The sequence below is a fragment of the Nelumbo nucifera genome, chromosome 1 (genome assembly GCF_055504915.1).
Source record: "Nelumbo nucifera cultivar China Antique chromosome 1, China Antique-T2T, whole genome shotgun sequence".
Lineage (NCBI taxonomy): Eukaryota > Viridiplantae > Streptophyta > Magnoliopsida > Proteales > Nelumbonaceae > Nelumbo > Nelumbo nucifera.
Window position 1 is genome coordinate 139,251,374 of NC_142649.1, and position 26,822 is coordinate 139,278,195.

Genomic DNA, 26,822 nt, shown 5'->3' on the forward strand with positions numbered 1-26,822 from the left:
TTATATTATATTTAATGGCGTTTATTAAAAATGCCACTATATCCTTATCAAAAATGCCATTATATACAATTTTAAGTGCCAATTATTAAAATGCCGTTAAAGGTATATCTAAATTGCCGCTAAATATATGGTTTTTAAGTGGCATTTATTAAATCACCTTTAAAAGCCATTAAATATCAGCATTTTTTTAACCACTGATTTTACTTGTACATCAATGGCATAGATTTAACTTCATTGGAGAAAATATATGCAACAAAAATTGGTGCGTTTCTTCCCACCCACGCGCCCATTCTTCTTCTCTCTGGCAAGTGGCAACGCATGTCTCCTGCTATACTAGCAAAACCGCATTCATCAGTTAAAGCGGACGTAAACGTAATAAAAGGGGTAAGAAGGCTGTGAGGGGAAGAGGTAAGCTCTGATGTAGTGTGTTCGGACTGAGAGCTGGGAACAAGTTTGTGTTTTGTTGTGTCTTTTTGTGGTGTTTTCTGCGTGCTTTTGGTCTTTTGTGGTGTTTTCTGCTATACTACCAAAACCGCATTCATCAGAAGCCGTCACAGCAGAGAACCCTAATTTTTTCGCTCAAAACTAGCGTGTTCTTCTCTCCGGCAACGCACGTCTCTTGCAAGATACATTGAGTTCGGTTGTGCATGTCGTCATATCTTCAGCCATTGGTCTTCTGATGCTTGAAGCTGGTTAGTTCAATTTCGAACCTATGCATGTTCTCTATTTTTGTTTCATTTTAGGTTCTATTGGTTTATTTTGATTTTTGTGTGTTTTTTTTGGTAAAACATTTGGGGAGGGTGTTGGGAACATGAATTTTAAGAGATAAGAAAACTTCCCCTCACAGCCATATCAAGAATCCAGAATAAGTGTCACATCATGTGGATATAGGCATCTAAGCATGTTAGTTAAATGAATATAAATTGAAACAGGCTTATGCAATTAAGCTCAGGATCAAGCTATCTGAATTGGCCACATGTTTGCTCACCTAATCCCCCCATTAGTCTCTCTCACTCCACTTTGAATGGGAGCTTCTCTCTAGTGACAGTTGAGATTAGTAATTTTTTTTTCAATTAAAAAACCCAAAACAGAAATGGCTTAATTTTTGGATATATTTCAGGGCTACATATGAAACCAATATACCCAATGAGTAACAGATGGAGGAAGAAGCATGTGGCATGTGGTGTGCCTCTTCAGTCCATAATTAGGAAAGATTCCTGAATTGTTTATATTAAGGCTTATTAAATTTGCAATGCAATTTCATTAAGTATAGGAATGCAAATGAATTTGAATGCAAATTCTGATTTATCTTTTTTTCTGCTTGGTTGCATTATAAATGAAATAAAATTAAAATGAAACCTGAAGTGAAGTAAAACCTAAACAAAATTTTTATTGTGCAAGTGCCAATGAAATTGCATTGCAAAAAACAGGGCCTTTAAGGATCAGTTTGGAAGGACTAGAGTGCAAAACCTTGTATTTTGTATGTATTTGCACTGTACATATCTGTATTTGTACTCCTTCCAGTTTGGGAAAAGTGCAAATATAAATATGTTCAATGCAAAACCCTTTATATGGAATTTCTTTTCTTGTTAATGGTATTTCTAAACCTTGCACTTGGACTATACGTATTTGTATTTGGGATGCAAATGAAGGTGATACTCCATTGAAAAAATCCCTTAGATGCTTGCAGACTCAACTAGAAAACTTAGCTTGAGGCAGTGCTACGAAGAGGGTGCCCTCGCCATGAGAGCTAGGAGGTCCCCCCACCCCAACCACTTCTCTGTGATCCATGTATCAGACTGGGCCCACAAGTTTTAAAGCAAGTCTAGATGACTTGTCAACTACTATCTTAGACTCAAAGGCCCAAAAGTAGACTTATTAAGAAAGAAACTCTATTTTAAATTCATAATTAGCAAATTAAGGGGGTAAGAACCAAGATGCTTCTTAGCATCAGGGAAGTCTAAGGTGGAATCTATCAACTAGTGGGTCTGTGAATTATGGGCCCCATACTGATCTGCAATTTCTCCAGCCCCAGAGGCCCATATGAAGACATTTACTCGAGTAAGGTTTAGTTTTTTGAGACCACCTTGATTCATTGAGGCAAAAAAACCCACCATGGTTGATAAATTAGATTGTCCATGGGATAGATTTACTTCCTTTTTTCTGTCTGTTTTTAATCTGCAGTGGTCCCTAAGTGGACCAGCAAAGACTTATCTCTCATGGGGCTGAGTACTGAGTAGAGACCTCTCACCTACGGTCAACAGGTTGGAATTATTTTTGGCCGAATGATATTGCCATGTGACATTTTACCATTGCCAATTGACAATTCCACAATGTACTTTGTACTTTGTGAAACATTATTAGAAATTTATACTGGAATCTTCAACTAGTTTAGTTTTGGGGGGTCAAGAATTCTGCCACTCATCTTGACTTATTGCTTCTTTCTTCTGGCCCAAGTAGGAAGTGTCCTTCTATAATGAATAAGTCTATTTCAGTTGCGGATTGGGCTTTTTTGTGAAATTTCTCCAACTTTGGGTTTGAATTTGACTTCGATGCAGGCCGAATCAGCGAAAATCCAAAATATAAAAGTTGTGGATTTTTCTCTTAACTTTCTAGTGGGTCTTGAATCAGTTCATTCGGAGTTCGGAGACGCGAGTTACGCCCAAATCACTAAACAATGTCGAAACTGTAAAAAATCATCCGATTTATCTTTCTTTGCTCTTGATGCCTTCTTTCATGCCCTGAATAGAAATATGAGTCCAATTAGGTGTTAATTCAGTATAAAAAACAGAGTAATTGGAGATAAAAATATGATAAATTCTCCTCTCATCAAACCCCAAAATTTCGGATTTTGGTATGGCAAGGATTTTTGGAAAAAACAAGTCAGTAGAAAATACAAATCGGATTGTGGGGACTTAGTAAGTAAAAGCAACCTCTCAACTTTCAAATATCATTTACACATGTCACAGACTTTGAATATCTTTATATGTGTAATAAAATTTGATATAGACAATAACATCTCAAAGATTTGGGTTGAATGATTAAATGCAGCGGTTACATGTCTCCTGAATATGCCACTGAAGGCCTTTTCTCTATAAAATCCGATGTCTTTAGTTTTGGAGTTCTGATGCTAGAGATTTTGAGTGGCAAGAAGAGCACTGGGTTTTATAATTCTGACTCTCTCAATCTTCTTAGATATGTAAGTAGTGATAGAACTATATCCTGACCTTTATCTACAACTCATTGTTTTCAAGGTTCTCTAATCTAACTGAAACTAAACTCACTCTTTCAGGCATGGGAGCTATGGAGAAGTGAGAGAGGATCGGAACTGATAGATCCAATGTTGGGCGACCCACCATCTATGTCTCTGTCATTGAGATACATCAATGTGGCTCTACCGTGTGTCCAAGAAACTGCGGCTGGTAGACCGACAATGTCAGACGTCGTCTTGATGCTCAGCAACGAGCTTGTAGCTCTACCTTCGCCTAAACAACCTGCTAACTCTACTGCCAGAAGTCTGACATTAGTAAACTCCGATGCTAGCAGGCCTGGAATTTGTTCAATAAATAATGTCACGGTCTCAATGATGGAAGGCCGCTAGAATTTTATGTTTCCCATTTTGATTTCTTCACAAATTAAACATTTTTTCCTCCCACTCCCTGGTGCAATATGTTATTCTATCTTTTTTTCTTATTTTATTCTATTTCTGTCCAACGAAACAGCATTTCAGATTTCCAAGTGAATGGTATGTTAGCCACAGAAGATCCAAACAAATTTATGTCCACTGTCATCGTGAATATTTATGTCCTAGTATTTCTGTTGACGTCTTGCCACTGCAGAGGGGTGTTGTGTGTATTCGTGTCAGCGTGTGCGTATGTGGAGACAGGATCTTCTCCTTCCACAGGGCGGCTCACACCGATCTCACTGGCACATCCCACCATGCATTGGGAACATTTCCCGTATTTATACGTTATTATTCACAGAAGATGCTCCCAATGCATGGTGAGATCTGCATATGAGGTCGGCGTGAGGCACCCTGTGTGAGGAGCAGATCCCAATTCATGTATGTGTAGTGAAGAAAAGGGAAAATTCCACTTTAGAACCTTGAATTTTGGAGATATTGTCAAGTTAGTATCCGAAAATTCCATTGTAGCACTTAAACTTTCAAAAAGTATCAAGTTGGTCCTTGTTGTTAACCGATCATTAGTTATCTATTGAAAAATGTCAAAACTACCCTTCAAAAGAAGACAATGTTCATTGTCTTCTACCTTGAGACTGAACTGGTTGAGGTGTTTGAGATTCTAGACTAATGAAGTCATTGTCTTCTATCTTTAGATCTGAAGCACATTCTTGTCTATTATTTCTTTTCTTTCAATTATTGTTTCCCTCTATCAAATGAAGTCGAGGACTGGAAGACCACCGAGGCCAATAAGGAGGAGATGGCCAAATTCGGTGTCGTTTCCTACATGGAATGCATCAAAGACAAAGGCTTAGGTATTGGCACTCCAATCGGACTTCGATGTCAGTCTGCTGGGGCCTCAGTCCGGGGATGATCAGGTGGTCAAGGGGGCGGTGCCAACTGAGATGGTGCAGCCCTCCAAGGGCCATGTCGGTGACAGGCAGCCTGCACAAGCTAAGGCAACTGAGGGTGTGTGGACGTTGAAGCTTGAAGATGTTTCGCGGAGCGTTGGGGTTTCCTCAAGGAGTTTCTTTCTTTTTGTCTATTCTCCTCGTACAGCTCCAAGTTTTTGCTTATTGTTTGTTATTTTTGTAAGGGGCTCAACCTCCCCCAATCGAGGCCGACTTTTTGTAAAGTTTCACACAATTCAAATAAATGAAAACATACCGAGTTTTTTGTCTATCTTGTGCCTTTTCTTCTTTTTCTCTTCCTTGTTTTTTCTTTCTTGTTGTGCCAAGAGCCAATGCCCCCCTTCTATAGGTCACAAATAGTAGAAAAACTCATTGTTTCTTGGCCACTCACTTGGGAATTTAAGTTAAGGTAGTTAAGCCAAGGCTGAGCTTCGCCGCCGAGGGCTCGTGGCCCCTTTCCTTAGCGTAAGGAAAAGGGAGGCGATTGCCTTAGCTCGCCTGGCTCATTCTTCATCCCTGTCAAGGTAGTTAGGCCAAGGACGAGCTCTGCTACCGAGGACTCGGGACCCCTTTCCTTAGCAGGAAGGAAAGGGAGGCAAATGCCTTAGCTTGCCTAACCTAACTTTCCTTGGGGGCTTAGTGACTAGACTCGCATGCAGCTGAGGTTCAACAAGTAGTGCCTGGCCGAGGTCAGGGAGTGTTTTCTGCCTTAGCGAAGTAGCTTGCCCGTTTTAGTGTGTTGGTTCGCCTTAGTTTGCATTAGGTAGTAGGTTGACATCACGGGCCAATATCATGGTTGACATCCCTGAGGGTCTTTGCCTTAGCGAGAAGGCAAGTAGGCGTATGACTCCCCAAGAGTCGTGTGCCTTGGCCATCATCCAATCCGAGTGTATAACCTTGGAGAAGGTTATGTGCTACAGATAGTCGTACGACCGAGGGATCCTAGTAGTTAGGTGGAAAAGCAACGTTTACACTAAAATTTGAACTGAGGTGTGAGGAACTTTGCACTTTTCATTGGTAAACTCTCATACAAGTGATTACATCATTAGTAGTACATTTAGAGGTTCTCGGAGTTCCAAGTACGAGGTACATGTCTTCCGCTTAAGTACTCCAGCCAAAAGGTGTCAGGGCCGATCACCTGCTTGATTCTGTAGGGCCTTTCCTAGTTAGGGCCGAGCTTTTCAATGCCGGTCTCGTGCACCATGACCTTTTTGAGGACAAGGTTGCCTTCTTGGAAGTGGCATTCTCTCACCCGTGAGTTATAATATCTATCGACCCTCTGTTGATAGGCTACAACCCTGACCTGAGTTTGCTTTTGGACACCTTCCAATAGGTTCAGATTGTTTCTCAGCTCTTCATCATTCTCGGCCTCATTGTATGCCTCAGTTCGAAATGTCAGTTGGCTGATCTCTGCTGGAATGACGGCCTCGGTACCGTATGTCAAGTTGAACAAGGTCTCTCCCGTGGCGGTCTGAGGTGTTGTTCGGTAAGCCCAAAGGATGTTGTATAACTCATTAACCCAAAGACCTTTAGATCTATCTAACCTTGTCTTCAATCCTTCCAAAATGGTCCTATTGGTAACCTCGGCCAGGCCATTTGTTTGGGGGTAGCCGACCGAGGTGTATTGTTGCTTTATGCTAGGGCTTGCACACCATTCTCGGAACTTTGCGTTGTCTAACTGTTTGTCATTGTCAGCACCTGATTTTTGCTCGGTCCGTCGTCTGAACCCCAATTCACCCAAAATCCCCAATTAGACACTTTCCATCCTTCTGGAACACTCATAACCCAAAAAAACCTAAATTTTACCCCAAAAGCCCTTAGATCCACTGTTAAACTTACTTGATATCTATCTGATGGCCCTGATCAACCCTTACTTACACCTCGACTCTAAGATCAGGCACCACCATTAAACTCCAAAGAACCCAAAATACCTACCCAAAAAACTGTTGCTCAAAATTCCTTTATTTACCCCTCATCAAACAAAGATTCCATTTCGACCTCTCTCGTTAGCCTAAACACTTAGAACTTAGATTCCCTTGATCTTGACACATCCGAACTGATCAAACCACACCATTGAACTCTGAATACATCAAAACACCTGCCTATAAAATTTTAACTCTAGATTCCCACATTTGCCCTTCCATCAAACCAAGATTCAATTATAAAGCGTCTCATTGACCTCACCATCAGATCTCGGACACCTCCAAATATTCACCTATGAAATTTTAGTCCAAAACACCTTGGTTTACCCCTCTATTGCACCTAGATTCCGTTTTGAGACTCAAAATTAACTAAATTCCAAGTCTTTCTGATCTAGGTCCATTTGACTAAATCTAACCTTACCAATCACATTAGACTGTCCGAAAATCCTACCCTGTGAAATTTAACCCAAAACCGCCTTTGTTTGCCCCTTGATCACATAAAGATTTCGTTTCGAGGCTTCAAATTAATTGAATCAATCCTGATGTAACCGTTTCTGGTCATGTACCAACTTTTTGTGATGTATAAATTTTTTTGGCTAAGTACCTTGTTATTTGATCTGGTGGTGAAGTGCCTTGGTGATGAGCTACTTAGTGAAGAACTCCCTGGTGGAGAACTGCTTGGTGGTGAGCTCCCTGGTGGAGAGCTACTTGGTAATGAGCTACTTGGTGGCGAACTCCCTGGTGGAGAACTGCCTGGTGGCGAGCTACCTGTGAGGTGCCGAGCTGCTTGGTGGCAAGCTGCCTAGTGGCGAGCTACCAAGTGGCGAGCTACCAGTGAGGTGGCGAACTGCTTGGTGACGAGCTCCCTGGGGTGAGTTGCCTGGTGACGAGCTCCCTGGTGGCGAGCTCCCTGCTACTTGGTGAGCTACCTGGTGGTGAGCTGCTTGGTGACGAGCTCCCTAGTGGAGAACTACCTGGTGACGATCTCCCTGGTGGAGAGCTACTTTGGTGGACTCGTCATTTGACCTGCTCCTAGGTGGCCTGTAACTCAGAGGATGGTGGAGCTCCCTAGTGCAGCGCAACCCGACTGCCCTCTGCATGAGGTGACCTTCTTTCCTTTGTAGGTAGTGGAAGCTGAGGGACCAGCGAGAACTCCATCTTTTCCTCCTCTTTGTAGGCAGCGGGAGCTGAGGGACCTACGAGAACTGAATCAGAGGACCCGGGGGTATTTTCCCGGCGGGGACTCTCCGATGCCTAAGTTAGCATTCTAATTACAGAGAGCTTGGAGAGAAATGAGAGAGCTAGAGAGCAGGGGTTACCATCATTTTTTCATCCTCCCTTTGGCTTTAGGGGTCGGAGTCCTTATATAGTGGTGTCCTCGCGGGTTAGGTGGGTGAAAAGCCTTCAAATGGTAAGACTCGTCACATCCCGTCAGAACCGGGGTACGGTGGTGAACTCCTCGAGGTTTTCAGGCTGGCGCTTGTGTCAGGCGGCCAGGTCGGCGCCTGGGCCAGGTTGTCAGGTCGGTGCCTGTGTAAGTCAGCGGGTCAGTGTCTGGGCCAAGTTGTCAGGTCAGCGGGTCGGTGTCTGGGCTAGGTTGTCAAGCAGGAGATCTTCCTGCGATACGCCAAACAACTCTTCTGTATCAAGCTACCCTACATGAGGCGAGCTGCCCGGGGGAGCTATGCCGAGCTACTTGTGGCGAGCTCTGTCGAGCTGCCTGGCTCCTTGGAGCTGCCTAGCTCCTTGGCGAGTTCTTTGGTGAGCTATCGAGCTCCTTGGCGAGCTCCTTGGTGAGCTACCGAGCTCGTAAGGTATGCATGCCGTTATAGTCCATCGGTTGGCTTCTTATGGGTTGCCAGGTCGGCCAGGTCGGTTCGGTCGGATCATGTGTCAGGCTGATCCAGGTCGGCTAGGTCGGCCAGGTCGAATCATGGGCCAGGCTGATCCAGGTTGGCCAGGTCGCGTAAGCCGCGCCAGGCCGCGTCAGGCAGTGCGCAGGCAGCATGCAGGCCACGTGCAGGACGTGTGCAGGCTGCGCGCCAGGCAGTGCGCAGGCCGCGAGCAGGCCGCGCGCTAGGCCGTGTGTAGGCCACACGCCAGGCAGTGCGCAGGCCGCGGGCAGGCCGCGCGCTAGGCCGTGTGTAGGCCACGCGCCAGGCAGTGCGCAGGCCGCGGGCAGGCCGCGTGCTAGGCCGTGTGTAGGCCACGCGCCAAGCAGTGCGCAGGCTGCGTGCAGGCCGCGCGCCAGGCCGGCCAGACCGGTGCCCCGGTGGGACTCCAACTTGGTAAGTTGTTACCTGGGTGTCGCCTAGTTGTCACGAGGTGCCACGTGTCACAATTTCACTGGAGGGCCAAATCTGCCCTCATCATTTGCCCCCACTCCCGAGTTGAGAGTAACTCAGCGAAGGGAGTAGATTTCTTCTTTGGGCCCGTAAGTCGACGAGCTAGTAAGTGCTGATCCAATTCCTTAGGCTTTGGGAGTTGCCTGTATGTGCCGAGCTGCCTATAAGGTGAGGAGGTCTCTGCTAGTTCAGTAGTGTAGCCCTTAGGCTCTAGGGCAACTTATAGTTCACTTTTGCTGATTTTGCTCATGCCAAGGAAGCGACTGGATACTATTTAGCAATAGTGTGGCCCGTAGGCTTTGGGAGCGACTCGTAGTCCACTCTTCTTGACTTTGCCAATGCCGAAGAGGCGACTGGGTCTTAAGTAGTAATGTGGTCCGTAGGATTTGGAAGCGACTCATAGTCCACTCTTCTTGACTTTGCCCATGCCGAAGAGGCGATTGGGTCTTTAAGGAGTAATGTGGCCCGTAGGCTTTGGGAGCGACTCATAGTCCACTCTTCTTGACTTTGCCCATGCCGAAGAGGCGACGTGGTCTTAAGTAGTAATGTGACCCGTAGGCTTTGCCTGTGAGGTGGGTGCCTTAGAACTATGATTGCGCTGCATCAGCTTCGTAATGCCAGTCACCCACTCATTCAAGAAGCTACTAGGAGCTCGACCTTCAGGGGCAGCACTACTAACTTTAGGTCACCAGCTCACATGGGAGCCTTAGAAGGCTCGACTAGAAAGGGCGCCCATGTAGTCTGTTGGCCGCCAACGCCCACGGAAGCCACAAAGAGCTCATCTTTGTACGGGGGGACCTTGCGAAGAGGACTGATGAGGCTTTAACTGAATTGAAAGCAAACTTAGTTTGTTAGTTACTTGCGTAGTCATTGAATTCATGAAAAATGTAAACTATAAAGCGAGAGCCTCAATTTCTAAAAAGTGAGGACTTAGCTTTCTAGGGGAAGAGGACCTAGCTTTTGTAAGATGAGAACTTAGCTTTTGTAGGATGATAACTTAGCTTTTTTGTAGTGTGTTCCCACTGACGGCGCCAATTGATGTAACCGTTTCTAGTCATGTACCAATTTTTTGTTATGTATAAATTTTTTTGGCTAAGTACCTCATTATTTAACCTGGTGGTGAAGTGCCTTGGTGATGAGCTACTTGGTGGCGAACTCCCTAGTGGAGAACTACCTGGTGGCGAGCTCCCCGGTGGAGAGATACTTGGTGACGTGCTACTTGGTGGCGAACTCCCTGGTGGAGAACTGCATGGTGGCGAGCTACCTGTAAGGTGCCGAGCTGCTTGGTTGCGAGCTGCCTAGTGGTGAGCTACCTAGTGGCGAGCTGCCTGTGAGGTGGCGAGTTGCTTGGTGACAAGCTCCCTGGTGGTGAGCTGCCTGGTGACGAACTCCCTAGTGGAGAGCTACTTTGGTGGACTCGTCATTTGACCTGCTCCTAGGTGGCCTGTAACTGAGAGGATGGTGGAGCTCCCTGGTGCAGCGCCACCCGACTGCCCTTTGCATGAGGTGACCTTCTTTCCTTTGTAGATAGTGGGAGCTGAGGGACCAGCGAGAACTCCATCTTTTCCTCCTATTTGTAGGCGGTGGGAGCTGAGGGGCCTGCTAGAACTAAATCAGAGGACCCGGGGGTATTTTTCCAACGAAGATTCTCCGATGCCCAAATTAGCATTCTGAGTACAGAGAGCTTGGAGAGAAATGAGAGAGCTAGAGAGCAGGGGTTACCATCCTTTTTTCATCCTCCCTTTGGCTTTGGGGGTCGGAGTCCTTATCTAGTGGTGTCCTCGCGAGTTAGGTGGGTGAAAAGCCTTCAAATGCTAACACTCGTCCGTGGTACGGTTGTGAACTCCTCGAGGTTGTCAGGTTGGCGCTTGTGTCAGGCGGCCAGGTCGGCGCATGGGCCAGGTTGTTAGGTCGGCGCTTGTGTCAGTCGGCGGGTCGGAGTCTGGGCCAAGTTGTCAGGTCGACGGGTCGGTGTCTGGGCCAGGTTGTCAGGCAGGAGATCTTCCGGCGATATGCCAAACTACTCTTCTGTACCGAGCTACCCTACAAGTGGCGAGCTGCCCGGGGGAGCTATGCCGAGCTCCTTGGGCTATGCCGAGATACTTGTGGCAAGCTCAGTCAAGCTGCCTGGCTCCTTGGAGCTGCCTAGCTCCTTGGCGAGGTCTTTGGTGAGCTATCGATCTCCTTGGCGAGCAACTTGGTGAGCTACCGAGCTCATAGGGTATGCATGCCGTTATAGTCCATCGGTGGGCGTCTTATGGGTTGCCAGGCCGGCCAGGTCATGTCGGCCGGATCATGTGCCGGGCTGATCCAAGTCGGCTAGGTCGGCCAGGTCGGATCCTAGACCAGGCTGATCCAGGTCGCGCAGGCCGCGCTAGGCAGTGCGCAGGCCGTATGCTGGTAGAGCGCAGGACGTTTGCAGGCCGCGCACCAAGCACCGTGCAGGCCACGTGCAGGCCGCACGCCAGGAAGCGTGCAGGCCGAGTGCAAGCCGCGCGACAGGCAGCGCGCAGGCCGCGTGAAGGCCGCGCACGCCAGGCCGGCCCAACCGGTGCCCCGGTGGGAATCCAACTTGGTAAGTTGTTGCCTGGGTGTCGCCTAGTTGTCACGAGGTGCCACATGTCACAATTTCACTAGAAGGCCAATTCTGTTCTCATCATTTGCCCCCTACTCCCGAGCTGAGAGTAACTCAGCGAAGGGAGTAGATTTTTTCTTTTGGCCTGTAAGTCGACGAGCTAGTAAGTGCTGATCCAATTCCTTAGGCTTCGGGAGCTGCTTGTATGTGGCGAGCTACCTATAAGGTGAGGAGGTCTCCACAAGTTATGTAGTGTAGCCCTTAGGCTCTAGGGGCAACTTATAGTTCACTTTTGCTGATTTTTCTAATGCCAAGGAAGCTACTGGGTATTATTTAGCAATAGTGTGGCCCGTAGGCTTTGGGAGCGACTCGTAGTCCACTCTTCTTGACTTTGCCAATGCCGAAGAGGCGACTGGGTATTAAGTAGTAATGTGGCCCGTAGGATTTGGGAGCGACTCATAGTCCACTCTTCTTGACTTTGCCCATGTCGAAGAGGCGATTGGGTTTTTAAGCAGTAATGTGGCCCATAGGGTTTGGGAGCGACTCGTAGTCCACTCTTCTTGACTTTGCCCATGCGGAAGAGACAACTGGGTCTTAAGTAGTAATGTGGCCCGTAGGCTTTGGAGAAAATACTAGTCCACTCTTCTTGACATTGCCCATGTCGAAGAGGCGAATGAGTCTTATGTAGTAATGTGGCCCATAGGATTTGTGAGCAACTCGTAGTCCACTCTTTTTGACTTTGCCCATTCCGAAGAGGCGATAGGGACTTAAGTAGTAATGTGGCCCATAGGCTTTGAGAGCGACTCGTAGTCCACTCTTCTTGACTTTGCCCATGCCAAAGAGGCGACTGGGTCTTAAGTAGTAATGTGACCCGTAGGCTTTGCCTGGGAGGTGGGTGCCTTAGAGCTATGATTGCGCTGCATCAGCTTCGTAATGCCGGTCACCCACTCCTTCAAGAAGCTACTAGGAGCTCGACCTTCGGGGGCAGCACTACTAACTTTAGGTCGCCAGCTCACACGGGAGCCTTAGAAGGCTCGACCAGAAAGGGCGCCCATGTAGTCCGTTGGCCGCCAATTCCCGCGGAAACCACGAAGAGCTCATCTTTGTAGGGGGTACCATGCGAAGAGGACTGATGAGGCTTTAACTGAATTGAAAGCAAACTTAGATTGTTAGCTACCTGCGTAGTCTTTGAGTTCATAAAAAATGTAAACTATAAAGCGAGAGCCTCAATTTCTAAAAAGTGAGGACTTAGCTTTCTGGGGGAAGAAGACTTAGCTTTTGTAAGATGAGAACTTAGTTTTTGTAGGATGAGAACTTAGCTTTTTGTAGCGTGTTCCCACTGACGGCGCCAATTGATGTAACCGTTTCTGGTCACGTACCAATTTTTTGTGATGTATAAATTTTTTGGGCTTAGTACCTCGTTATTTGACCTGGTGGTGAAGTGCCTTGGTGATGAGCTACTTGGTGGCGAACTCCCTGGTGGAGAACTGCCTGGTGGTGAGCTCCCTGGTGGAGAGCTACTTAGTGACGAGCTACTTGGTGGCGAACTCCCTGGTGGAGAACTGCATGGTGGCGAGCTAACTGTGAGGTGCCGAGCTCCTTCGTGGCGAGTTGCCTAGTGGCGAGCTGCCTGTGAGGTGGCGAGCTGTTTGGTGACGAGCTCCCTAGTGGTTAACTGCCTGGTGACGAGCTCCCTGCTACTTGATGAGCTGCCTGGTGCTCAGCTGCCTGGTGACGAGCTCCCGGGTGAACTGCCTGGTGACGAGCTTCCTGGTGGAGAGATACTTTGGTGGACTCGTCATTAACATGCTCCTAGGTGGACTGTAACGCAGAGGATGGTAGAGCTCCCTGGTGCAGGGCAACCCGACTGCCCTCTGCATGAGGTGACCTTCTTTCCTTTGTAGGTACTGGGAGTTGAGGGACCAGTGAGAATTCCATCTTTTCCTCCTCTTTGTAGGCGGCGGGAGCTGAGGGACCTGCGAGAACTGAATCAGAGGACCCGGGGGTATTTTCCCGGCAGGGACTCTATGATGCCTAAGTTAGCATTCTGATTACAGAGAGATTGGTGAGAAATTATAGAGGTAGAGAGCAGGGGTTACCATCCTTTTTTCATCCTCCCTTTGGCTTTGGGGGTCGGAGTCCTTATATAGTGGTGTCCTCGCGGGTTAGGTGGGTGAAAAGCCTTCAAATGGTAAGACTCGTCACATCCCGTCAAAACCGGGGTACGGTGGTGAACTCCTCGAGGTTGTTAGGCTGGCGCTTGTGTCAGGCGGCCAGGTTGTCTGGTCGGCGCCTGTGTCAGTCGGCGGGTCGGTGTCTAGGCCAAGTTGTCAAGTCGGCGGGTTGGTGTCTGGGCCAGGTTGTCAAGCAAGAGATCTTCCTGTGATACGCCAAACTACTCTTCTGTACCGACCTACCCTACAAGTGGCGAGCTGCCCGGGGGAGCTATGCCGAGCTCCTTGGGCTATGCCGAGCTACTTGTGGCGAGCTCTGTTAAGCTGCTTGGCTCCTTGGAGCTGCCTTGCTCCTTGGCGACCTCTTTGGTGAGCTATCGAGCTCCTTGGTGAGCTCCTTGGTGAGCTACCGAGCTCGTAGGGTATGCATGCCGTTATAGTCCATTGGTGGGCGTCTTATGGGTTGCCAGGTCGGCTAGGTCGGGTCAGTCGGATCATGTCCGGGCTGATCTTGGTCGGCTAGGTCGGCCAGGTCGGATCATGTGGCAGGATGATCCAGGTCGGCCAGGTCGCGCAGGCCCGCCAGGCCGCGCCAGGCAGTGCGCAGGCCGCGTGCAGGCAACGCGCAGGACGTGTGCAGGCCACGCGCCAGGCAGCGCGTAGGCCGCGTGTAGGCCGCGCGCCAGGCCAGCCAAACCGGTGCCCCGGTGGGACTCCAACTTGGTAAGTTGTTGCCTGGGTGTCGCCTAGTTGTCACGAGGTGCCACGTGTCACAATTTCACTAGAGGGCCAAATCTTCCCTCATCATTTGCCCCCACTCCCGAGCTGAGAGTAACTCAGTGAAGGGAGTAGATTTTTTCTTTTGGCCCGTAAGTCGACGAGCTAGTAAGTGCTGATCCAATTCCTTAGGCTTTGGGAGCTGCTTGTATGTGGCGAGCTGCTTGTATGTGGCGAGCTGCCTGTATGTGGCGAGATGCCTGTAAGGTGACAAGGTCTCCGCTAGTTCAGTAGTGTAGCCCTTAGGCTCTGGGGGCAACTTATAGTTCACTTTTGCTAATTTTGCTCATGCCGAGGAAGCGACTGGGTATTATTTAGCAATAGTGGGGCCCGTAGGCTTTGGGAGCGACTCGTAGTCCACTCTTCTTGACTTTGCCAATGCCGAAGAGGCGACTGGGTCTTAAGCAGTAATGTGGCCCGTAGGATTTGGGGGCGACTCATATTCCACTCTTCTTGACTTTGCCCATGCCGAAGAGGCGACTGGGTCTTTAAGGAGTAATGTGGCCCGTAGGCTTTGGGAGCGACTCGTAGTCCACTCTTCTTGACTTTGCCCATGCCGAAGAGGCGACTAGGTCTTAAGTAGTAATGTGGCCCGTAGGCTTTGGGAGCAACTCGTAATCCACTCTTCTTGACTTTGCCCATGCCGAAGAGGCGACTGAGTCTTAACTAGTAATGTGGCCCATAGGCTTTGGGAGCGACTCGTAGTACACTCTTCTTGACTTTGCCCATGTCGAAGAGGCGACAGGGTCTTAAGTAGTAATTTAGCCCATAGGCTTTGGGAGCGACTCGTAGTCCACTCTTCTGACTTTGCCCATGCTGAAGAGGCGACTGGGTCTTAAGTAGTAATGTGGCCCGTAGGTTTTGCTTGTGAGGTGGATGCCTTAGAGCTATGATTGTGCTGCATTACCTTCGTAATGCCGGTCACCGACTCCTTCAAGAAGCTACTAGGAGCTCGACCTTCGGGGGCAGCACTACTAACTTTAGGTTGCCAGCTCACACGGGAGCCTTAGAAGTCTCGACCAGAAAGGGCGCCCATGTAGTCTGTTGGCCGCTAACTCCCGCGGAAACCACGAAGAGCTCATCTTTGTAGGGGGGACCTTGTGAAGAGGACTGATGAGGCTTTAACTGAATTGAAAGCAAACTTAGATTGTTAGCTACCTGCGTAGTCTTTGAGTTCATAAAAAATGTAAACTATAAAGCGAGAGCCTCAATTTCTAAAAAGTGAGGACTTAGCTTTCTGGGGGAAGAAGACTTAGCTTTTGTAAGATGAGAACTTAGTTTTTGTAGGATGAGAACTTAGCTTTTTGTAGCGTGTTCCCACTGACGGCGCCAATTGATGTAACCGTTTCTGGTCACGTACCAATTTTTTGTGATGTATAAATTTTTTGGGCTTAGTACCTCGTTATTTGACCTGGTGGTGAAGTGCCTTGGTGATGAGCTACTTGGTGGCGAACTCCCTGGTGGAGAACTGCCTGGTGGTGAGCTCCCTGGTGGAGAGCTACTTAGTGACGAGCTACTTGGTGGCGAACTCCCTGGTGGAGAACTGCATGGTGGCAAGCTAACTGTGAGGTGCCGAGCTCCTTCGTGGCGAGTTGCCTAGTGGCGAGCTGCCTGTGAGGTGGTGAGCTGTTTGGTGACGAGCTCCCTAGTGGTTAACTGCCTGGTGACGAGCTCCCTGGGGGCGAGCTCCCTGCTACTTGATGAGCTGCCTGGTGCTCAGCTGCCTGGTGACGAGCTCCCGGGTGAACTGCCTGGTGACGAGCTTCCTGGTGGAGAGATACTTTGGTGGACTCGTCATTAACATGCTCCTAGGTGGACTGTAACGCAGAGGATGGTAGAGCTCCCTGGTGCAGGGCAACCCGACTGCCCTCTGCATGAGGTGACCTTCTTTCCTTTGTAGGTACTGGGAGTTGAGGGACCAGTGAGAATTCCATCTTTTCCTCCTCTTTGTAGGCGGCGGGAGCTGAGGGACCTGCGAGAACTGAATCAGAGGACCCGGGGGTATTTTCCCGGCAGGGACTCTATGATGCCTAAGTTAGCATTCTGATTACAGAGAGATTGGTGAGAAATTATAGAGGTAGAGAGCAGGGGTTACCATCCTTTTTTCATCCTCCCTTTGGCTTTGGGGGTCGGAGTCCTTATATAGTGGTGTCCTCGCGGGTTAGGTGGGTGAAAAGCCTTCAAATGGTAAGACTCGTCACATCCCGTCAAAACCGGGGTACGGTGGTGAACTCCTCGAGGTTGTTAGGCTGGCGCTTGTGTCAGGCGGCCAGGTTGTCTGGTCGGCGCCTGTGTCAGTCGGCGGGTCGGTGTCTAGGCCAAGTTGTCAAGTCGGCGGGTTGGTGTCTGGGCCAGGTTGTCAAGCAAGAGATCTTCCTGTGATACGCCAAACTACTCTTCTGTACCGACCTACCCTACAAGTGGCGAGCTGCCCGGGGGAGCTATGCCGAGCTCCTTGGGCTATGCCGAGCTACTTGTGGCGAGCTCTGTTGAGCTGCTTGGCTCCTTGGAGCTGCCTTGCTCCTTGGCGACCTCTTTGGTGAGCTATCGAGCTCCTTGGTGAGCTCCTTGGTGAGCTACCGAGCTCGTAGGGTATGCATGCCGTTATAGTCCATTGGTGGGCGTCTTATGGGTTGCCAGGTCGGCTAGGTCGGGTCAGTCGGATCATGTCCGGGCTGATCTTGGTCGGCTAGGTCGGCCAGGTCGGATCATGTGGCAGGATGATCCAGGTCGGCCAGGTCGCGCAGGCCCGCCAGGCCGCGCCAGGCAGTGCGCAGGCCGCGTGCAGGCAACGCGCAGGACGTGTGCAGGCCACGCGCCAGGCAGCGCGTAGGCCGCGTGTAGGCCGCGCGCCAGGCCAGCCAAACCGGTGCCCCGGTGGGACTCCAACTTGGTAAGTTGTTGCCTGGGTGTCGCCTAGATGTCACGAGGTGCCACGTGTCACAATTTCACTAGAGGGCCAAATCTTCCCTCATCATTTGCCCCCACTCCCGAGCTGAGAGTAACTCAGTGAAGGGAGTAGATTTTTTCTTTTGGCCCGTAAGTCGACGAGCTAGTAAGTGCTGATCCAATTCCTTAGGCTTTGGGAGCTGCTTGTATGTGGCGAGCTGCTTGTATGTGGCGAGCTGCCTGTATGTGGCGAGATGCCTGTAAGGTGACAAGGTCTCCGCTAGTTCAGTAGTGTAGCCCTTAGGCTCTGGGGGCAACTTATAGTTCACTTTTGCTAATTTTGCTCATGCCGAGGAAGCGACTGGGTATTATTTAGCAATAGTGGGGCCCGTAGGCTTTGGGAGCGACTCGTAGTCCACTCTTCTTGACTTTGCCAATGCCGAAGAGGCGACTGGGTCTTAAGCAGTAATGTGGCCCGTAGGATTTGGGGGCGACTCATATTCCACTCTTCTTGACTTTGCCCATGCCGAAGAGGCGATTGGGTCTTTAAGGAGTAATGTGGCCCGTAGGCTTTGGGAGCGACTCATAGTCCACTCTTCTTGACTTTGCCCATGCCGAAGAGGCGACTAGGTCTTAAGTAGTAATGTGGCCCGTAGGCTTTGGGAGCAACTCGTAATCCACTCTTCTTGACTTTGCCCATGCCGAAGAGGCGACTGAGTCTTAACTAGTAATGTGGCCCATAGGCTTTGGGAGCGACTCGTAGTACACTCTTCTTGACTTTGCCCATGTCGAAGAGGCGACAGGGTCTTAAGTAGTAATTTAGCCCGTAGGCTTTGGGAGCGACTCGTAGTCCACTCTTCTGACTTTGCCCATGCTGAAGAGGCGACTGGGTCTTAAGTAGTAATGTGGCCCATAGGTTTTGCTTGTGAGGTGGATGCCTTAGAGCTATGATTGTGCTAAATTACCTTCGTAATGCCGGTCACCCACTCCTTCAAGAAGCTATTAGGAGCTCGACCTTCGGGGGCAGCACTACTAACTTTAGGTTGCCAGCTCACACGGGAGCCTTAGAAGTCTCGACCAGAAAGGGCGCCCATGTAGTCTGTTGGCCGCCAACTCCCGCGGAAACCACGAAGAGCTCATCTTTGTAGGGGGGACCTTGTGAAGAGGACTGATGAGGCTTTAACTGAATTGAAAGCAAACTTAGATTATTAGCTACCTGCGTAGTCTTTGAGTTCATAAAAAATGTAAACTATAAAGCGAGAGCCTCAATTTCTAAAAAGTGAGGGCTTAGCTTTCTGGGGGAAGAGGACTTAGCTTTTGTAAGATGAGAACTTAGTTTTTGTAGGATGAGAACTTAGCTTTTTGTAGTGAGTTCCCACTGGTAGCGCCAATTGATGTAACTGTTTCTAGTCAGGTACCAATTTTTTGTGATGTATAAATTTTTTTGGCTAAGTACCTCGTTATTTGACCTGGTGGTGATGTGCCTTGGTGATGAGCTACTTAGTGGCGAACTCCCTGGTGGAGAACTACTTGGTGGCGAGCTCCCTGGTGGAGAGCTACTTGGTGACGAGCTACTTGGTGGCGAACTCCCTAGTGGAGAACTGCATGGTGGCGAGCTACCTTTGAGGTGCCGAGCTGCCTAGTGGTGAGCTACCTAGTGGCGAGCTGCTTGGTGATGAGCTCCCTGGTGGTGAGCTGCCTAGTGACGAGCTCCCTAGTGGCGAGCTCCCTGCTATTTGGTGAGCTGCCTGGTGGTGAGCTGCCTAGTGACGAGCTCCCTGGTGGAGAACTGCCTGGTGATGAGCTCCCTGGTGGAGAGCTACTTTGGTGGACTCGTCATTTGACCTGCTCCTAGGTGGCCTGTAACTCAGAGGATGGTGAAGCTCCCTGGTGCAGCGCAACCCGACTGCCCTCTGCATGAGGTGACTTTCTTTCCTTTATAGGTAGTGGGAGCTGAGGGACCAGCGAGAACTCCATCTTTTCCTCCTCTTTGTAGGCGGTGGGAGGTGAGGGACCTACAAGAACTGAATTAGAGGACCCGGGGGTATTTTCCTTGTGGGGACTCTCCGATGCCTAAGTTAGCATTCTGATTACTGAGAGCTTGGAGAGAAATGAGAGAGATAGAGAGCAGGGGTTACCATCCTTTTTTCATCCTCCCTTTGGCTTTGGGGGTTGGAGTCCTTATATAGTGGTGTCCTCGCGGGTTAGGTGGGTGAAAAGCCTTCAAATGGTAAGACTCATCACATCCCGTCAGAGCCGGGCTACGGTGGTGAACTCCTCGAGGTTGTCAGGCTGACGCTTGTGTTAGGCGGCCAGGTCGGCGCCTAGGCCAGGTTGTCAGCTCGGCGCCTATGTCAGTCGGCGGGTCGGTGTCTGGGCCAGGTTGTCAAGCAGGAGATCTTCCTGCAATACGCCAAACTACTCTTTTGTACCGAGCTACCCTACAAGTGGCGAGCTGCCCGGGGGAGCTATGCCGAGCTCCTTGGGCTATGCCGAACTGCTTGTGGCAAGCTCTGCCGAGTTGCTTGGCTCCTTGGTGGTGAGCTCCTTGGGGCTGCCTTATTCCTTGGCAAGCTCTTTGGTGAGCTACCGAGCTTCTTGGCGAGCTCCTTGGTGAGCTACCGAGCTCGTGGGTTATGCATGCCGTTATAGTCCATCGGTGGGCGTCTTATGGGTTGACAGGTCGGCCAGGTCGGGTCGGTCGGATCATGTGCCAGGCTGATCCAGGTCGGCTAGGTCGGCCAGGTCGGATCATGTGCCAGGCTGATCCAAGTCAGCCAGGTCGCGCAGGCCACACCAGGCAGCGCGCAAGCCGCGCCAGGCAGTGCGCAGGCCGCACACCAGACAACGCGCAGGCCGCGCCAAGCCGGCCAGACCAGTTTCCCGATAGGACTCCAACTTGGTAAGTTGTTGCCTGAGTGTCGCCTAGTTGTCATGAGGTGCCACGTGTCGCAATTTCACTAGAGGGCCAAATCTGCCCTCGTGAAATCCCTTTAATGATTTGCCTAATCTGGGCCCAATTGATCCAATCTGACCCCACCAATCAATTTGGAATGTCCAAAAACATTGCCATGTAAAATTTCAGCAAAAAATACCATCATTTACCCTTCCATCTAAAATGATTCATTGGTTGCACTTTTGCATAATCCCTCTCTATGGTCAGACCTATCTCAACCCTCCGTTTTTTGACCAGAACCACCCATCCTTGAATCAGGATCCCGGTCTGACCCCTAGACCGGTTTGACTCCATTTTTTAAAATTACAAAAATACCCCTAAATTTCCTAAAATTACGAAATTGCCCCTTCTCCCAAATTTAAATTTTAACCTATCTTTCTCATTAAACCGAACGAAAGCCAATGGCGGCGAACCCAAATCGACCTCATCTCCGGCCTCCCTTTCCCCCTTTCTTCTCCCCTCTTCTCAAAACCATCGATTCCACTATTCCTCTTCCCCGTTCAAACCCAGAAGCAGATGCGACGGCAGCACCCCCTCTCAGCCACTCTCTCTCTCTCGCTCTCCTCTCCTTCTTTCTTTCTTCTTCTCCTTCTTCTTTTGAGATCCACCAGAATGCACTGTTAACTTCATCCTCTTCGTTCGGACAAAGGCGGCGGCAGCGGCAAGGTCTCCCCTGTCCGGTCTCCCTCTCCCACTCTCTTCTTCTTCTTCCCACCATCTTTCTTTCTCCCTCCGTTTCGGCACCGCCGCTGCAAGTAGATCTGACACTTCACTTCACCGATCTCTCTCTCCCTCTTTCTCTCTTTATTTTCTTCTTCTTCTTCTTCTTCTTCTTCTTCTTCTTCTTCCTGCTCCTCCTATTCCTCCTCATCCTTCTATTTTCACCGCCGCTACAAATTTCAGCAGCGGCGGTTTCTCCCCACTCTTCCTCTCTGTCTCTGTTTCTCTCTTTCTCTCTCCCTCTCCCTCTGTTCTTCTTCTTCTTCTTCTTCTTCTTCCTCCTCCTCCTCTTCCTCATCCTTCTATTTTCACCGCCGCTACAAATTTCAGCAGCGGCGGTTTCTCCCCACACTTCCTCTCTGTCTGTCTCTCTCTCTCATTCTCTCTCCCTCTCCCTCTCCCTCTGTTCTTTATTTTATTTGTTATTATTATTTTTTTTCTTCTTCTTCATCCCACTGCCCACTGTAATCGCCTTGCATCTCCTTCCCTCATCCCTACCGCTACCACTCTTAGCAGCAACGTTTTGCCGTTTCTCCCTTCAATTACCGTGGAGACTTCACTGAAACCATATCTATTCAAAGCCAATATTATCTCGGATTTCCCCAATTTTATTTATTCACTGCCCGTAGCATGGAATCGATTGTAGCAGCCATAACCTGAGTCGACTTGTTGCAGCAGCTTGAAGATGTAAACAATAGACTCTAGCTTTTTCTATTCCATTAAGCAAACTGAGGTCGAAATCCCCACATTACAGCATTTTGTGCTCAGGCTACATTTCAATCCGGTAATAATCGTTTCTGCTCCATGTTTGGATTTATTTGTTTTCTCGTGTGTTTGTTGGCTTTTTTGTATGTGCAGTTAGGACGAGAGAGATCGGGTTTATGAGATCTAGGAAGCTCATGGCCGACTCAAAGAGGAATCGCCACCCATTTTTTATAGGAAATTGGCCCTCATTTTCATATTTGAAAGTTAAATTTTAGCTTTTTGATATTGACAACATCCTCCATAGAAAAGGCATTGAACCAAAAGGTTTTGGGTTCCAAAGATTGGGAGAGAGAAGGTGTTAGGCACCCCTCTCTCAAAGCTACTATAGTAGCCCATTACAATAGTAATTCAGGTTCAAATTCCAGTAAAGTACGAATTAACATGATTACTCAAAGCTCCTGAAATCTGGCGAAAATGTTCTCAACTTCGCCCAAAATTGATTTGAGGTAATGTTATTTGTTATTAGGTACTGGTTTCCGTAAGACCCTCGTATCTCTATCTCTTTTTCTTAATCTGGAGGAAGCTGGGAATGCAAGTTTCCTAGGATTTTAGGACTTTAAGCAATCTGAAACTAAATTAAAAGAAAAGAGATGGCGGAATGAGAGGCTTACCTTACGTGTACGACCTTGAAACAAACTTTTTAGCAACTAAAAGGACTTACGAAACATGATCAAGGTAAGAGCTGGATTGAATGTTTTTTGTGTTAAGTTTGGAAAACAGGGGATGAGGCTTGAGCTTGGTTTCAGGGATTTTGAGATTTCAAGTAGAATGGGTGCATCATAGAAGTTGGAAATTATGTAGGAATGTTGACTACGGTGATAGTGTGGCTTTCACAGCAATTCTCCATGAAAGATTTTGGAGAAGCCTCTTATATACTAGGTTTTCGACTCTTTAGAGATAGATCAAAGAGGATAATAGGATTATCCCAATTTGCTTATATTGACAAGATAGTCAAAAGATATAGCATTGAGAACTCCAAGAAAAGAAATGTTCCTTCTAGGCATGGAGTCACTCTCTCTAAGGCCATGTCTCCCAAGACATCCGAGGAGATTGAGGGCATGAAGGACGTTCCCTATGCCTCAGCCGTAGGGAGTATCATGTATGCCATGCTGTGCACTCGTCTTGACATCGCTCAGGCAGTGAGTGTAGTAAGCAGATTCCAGGCCAACCTAGGGTAGAAGCATTGGACTACTGTGAAAAACATACTTAAGTGCCTTCGAAGGACAAAAGAGTTTTGTCTGGTATTCGATGGTAGCTCACTACAAATCTAGGGGTATACTGATGCCGACTTCCAGTCAGATCCAGATGATAGAAAGTCTACATTTGAATATGTTTTTACGATAGGATTGTGTGTTGTTTGCTTGAAAGTCAGCAAACAGGGGTCCTAAGTAGTAAGAATAACAGTCCACAACCCAAGCTGAACACATTGCCGTAAGTGAGGCTGCATTATGAATGAAGGTGTTCATTCTGGAATTTGGAATTCAACACATCACTCATTCCATTGTTGTGTGACAACACTAGATCTATGGGAGATTGATGTTAAGAAGTAGCATCAACGGTGAATGTGGCAGACCCATTGACTAATCCACTAACACAGAAAGTGTTTGAGAAACACGTGGAAAGTCTGGGATTCCGGCTTGTACCCAATTTGACCTAAGTGCAAGTGAGACATGTTAGACAATGTATTCCCTTAGCTCCAATCAGAATGATGTACCTTATGACATTTATTGTAAATGAATAAAGTACATATTTGATTCATGTTATTATGGTGTATTTCTTTGTAATACCATTAAACTGGACACATATAAGACTCGTGTTAGTTTAGAATCTTCATAGTCGTTGGATAGATATAGGGAGATTTATCCTGTCAATGCTGACACTGATGTGCCGCCAAATTGGTTGGGGTGGCTTGTCTCAACTGCTAGGGTGAGACCTGAGGTACATGTAGTGTGAGTTTTCTTGAAACCCTAAACCGGACTAGAATTCCAGTATTGCCCTAGACCTTGGAGATTGATGGGCAAAACTGGAATGTTATACATAACCCCTAGACTCAATTATGATACTACACTAGGTGTCAGATTGGGCTGTCTTTGATATGCCAATCAGTGAGATCCTTAGAGGGCGTCAAAACCTAGGTATGTTGGGACAGTTTGAGAATTCATTTGAGTGGGTGATCATAGTGACAGGATCAGCCCCTTTGTCGGACAAAGTGAATGATCGGGGATGCACTTTCTCTGATGGAAACCAAAGCTGTCGGCAACCGATTTCAATCGTTGAAATTTGTTTTGCAAAATGTATTTATATAGAGATATACATATATATATGTATGTATAAGAGCCCATGGTGATGGACTTAGGGGTTCACTGTCACCTATAGTGAATTCGGCTAGGCCTTGTAACAGAGGTTGGGCTGAACCCATGTGGCTGATGTGTAGATCAATGTTTGGGTCCCACGCCATGTAAGGATACCCAACTGGGCAACAGTTTGGAGGAAAAGTGAGCACATGGACTTAATGGGCCTAAAGCCAAATCGAATTAGTTTAATTTGATTAATTAAAGAGGGGTGGTTCTGGGATTTAGATCAGTAGATAGGATAGGGAGTTATCCCTATTCACTCAGAGAGTCCAGATCCAAATAATGATTTGGATTAGGAAATTCCTAATAAGATTAGGAGGGTTGATCTTAATCTGCAGATAAGATAAGGGTTTATCCTTATCTCTTAAAGAGAGTTCTTATCCAAATATAGATTTGGATTAGGAAACTCATAATGGGATTAGGAGGAGCTCTCTTTAAGGCTATAAATAGAGGAGGAGGGCGAACCCTACTTCACCCAACAAGATCTCAGATCCAAGAGAGAAGACAACTCCAGTCAGACTGACGCATCTTCTGCTCTTGCCTCCCTCTATTGCTGCTGCCATTGCTAGTTCATTCTCCACCAATAGGAGTGATCAAGAAGTGTTCTTAATATCAGTTTTTTGGAAAAAAACTGATCTGAAGTCATGCTCATTTTCCCTCCATTAGATTCTTGGTGAAGAATCAAGTTATTGCTAAAGGACCACCCTGCTGATTCTGTTCCACCCTACACTCTGTCATATTCAATGGGAGCAGTCTTTAGAGATCTCTTTGGGCGTGAACACCTTTATTGGGAGTTACTACAACTCTGTATCAGGTATATCCCTCTCCTACCTTTTGGTTTCAGATCTTGTTCGGTTTAGTTGAAGGGATGAGAGATCCATCATATGGATAGCCGAACCCTGCTGGAAGGTAGGGCGAAATTTCAAAAGTTTCTCTCTCCCATGTGGAAATCGCATTCCCTATTTTAGAAAAACTGCATTTTTCAAGGATCAATCTTGAACTAAGAACCGAACCAAATCTGAACCAAAACAGTAGGAGAGGGACATACCTGATACGAAGAAATAATATCTTCCAATGGATGTGTTCACGCCCAAAGAAGGATCCAAAGACTATTCCCATTGAAGATGACATAGTGCAGGATGGAGTAGAATCAGTAGTGTTCTTCCAAAGAACCAAATCCTTCACCAAGAATTCGCTGGAGGGTAGGTGAGGACGACTCCCAATCAGTTTTTCACCAAAAACTGATATCAAGAACGCTTCTTGATTTTTCCTACAATAATAGAGGTTGAACTGGCTATGGCGGCAATTGAAGGAAACGCAGGGAGAAGATGGTGCAATCACATTATTGCTGTATTCTCTCTGGGTGCTCTGAGATCTGATCTCTGAGATTTCTGTGATGGGTTTTGGGATGAACTGAATGGTTCGCCCCCCCTCCTCCTTTTATAGGCTTAAAGAGAGCTCATAATCTCATTGGGAGTTTCCTAATCCAAATTTGTATTTGGATAAGGAGTTCTCTTTAAGAGATAAGGATAAGTCCTTATCTTATCTGCAGATTAGATAAGTTCTCTCCTAATTTTATCAGGAGGTTTCCAGATTCAAATCCTTATTTGGATCTAGACTCTCTGAGCGGATAGGGATAAGACCCTATCCTATCTGTTGATTTAATCCCAGATCCGTCCCCTTATTTAACTAATCAAATTAGGCCAGTTCGAAATGGGCTTTAGGCCCAATAAGTCCAAGTGCTCAGAATGCTTCCAAGCTACTGCCCAGTTGGGCTTCTTTGTATAGTGTGGGACCCAAACATTGATTTACACATCAACCACATGGGTTTAGCCCAGTCTCTGTTACAAGGCGTGGCCGAATTCACTGAAAAGACAATGAACCCCCTAAAGTCCATCACATGGGTTTCTAATGGGCCCAACACTTACACTAAGTGGTTCCTAGTCCAAGCCACCTTATAAAAACCCAGAGATTGTGGGTAGATGCAAGATTAGCCCATCAAGTATTACCCTAAATGGTCTTACACTTAACCTTTCAGCCCATAATGATCAAGCACTGCCCAACAAGAGAGAACCTCTCCCTCGGCTGCAAGGAATAGTGCTGCACTCTCTACTCACATGAATCCCAGGAATTAAAACCTTTCGAAAACAATTTGAAACCATAATATACATATATGTATGTATATTCGTATATAAATATATTTTGCAAAACAAATTTTAATGATTGAAATCGGCTGCTGGCAGTCTTGGTTTCCATCAGAGAGAGTGCATCCCCGGTCATTACCTTTATCAGAAAAAGGGGCTGATCCTATCACTATGATCACCCACTCAGATGAGTTCTCGGATTATCCCAACATACCCAAGTTTTGACCCCCGCTAAGGATCTCACAGATTGGCATATCAAAGATAGCCCAATCCGATACTTAGTGTAGTATCATAATCAAGTCTAGGGGTCAGGTGTAACTTTCCAGTTTTGCCCACTAATCACCAAGGTCTAGGGTAATACTGGAAATCTGGTCCGGTTCAGGGTTTCAAGTAAACCTACACTGCATGTACCTCGGGCCTCACCCTGGCAACTGAGATAGACGACCCCAACACTTGGCGACACATCAGTGTCAGCCTTAGCAAGATAAATCTCCTAGACTTATCCAACGGTTGTGAACATTCTAAACTAACACGAGTCTTATAAGTGTCCTGTTTAAGGGTATTACACAGAAACACACCACTATAACACAAATCAAATATGTAATTTATTC

General features: G+C 47.7%; 1 long non-coding RNA gene across 1 annotated transcript; it reads left to right on the forward strand.

Moving 5' to 3' along the window:
- Positions 1–260: 260 nt before the first annotated feature.
- Positions 261–3,829, forward strand: LOC104585755 (uncharacterized). The gene is made up of 3 exons (XR_016081462.1): positions 261–692; positions 3,052–3,199; positions 3,293–3,829. It is a non-coding gene; the product is annotated as an uncharacterized LOC104585755 (long non-coding RNA).
- Positions 3,830–26,822: the final 22,993 nt, after the last annotated feature.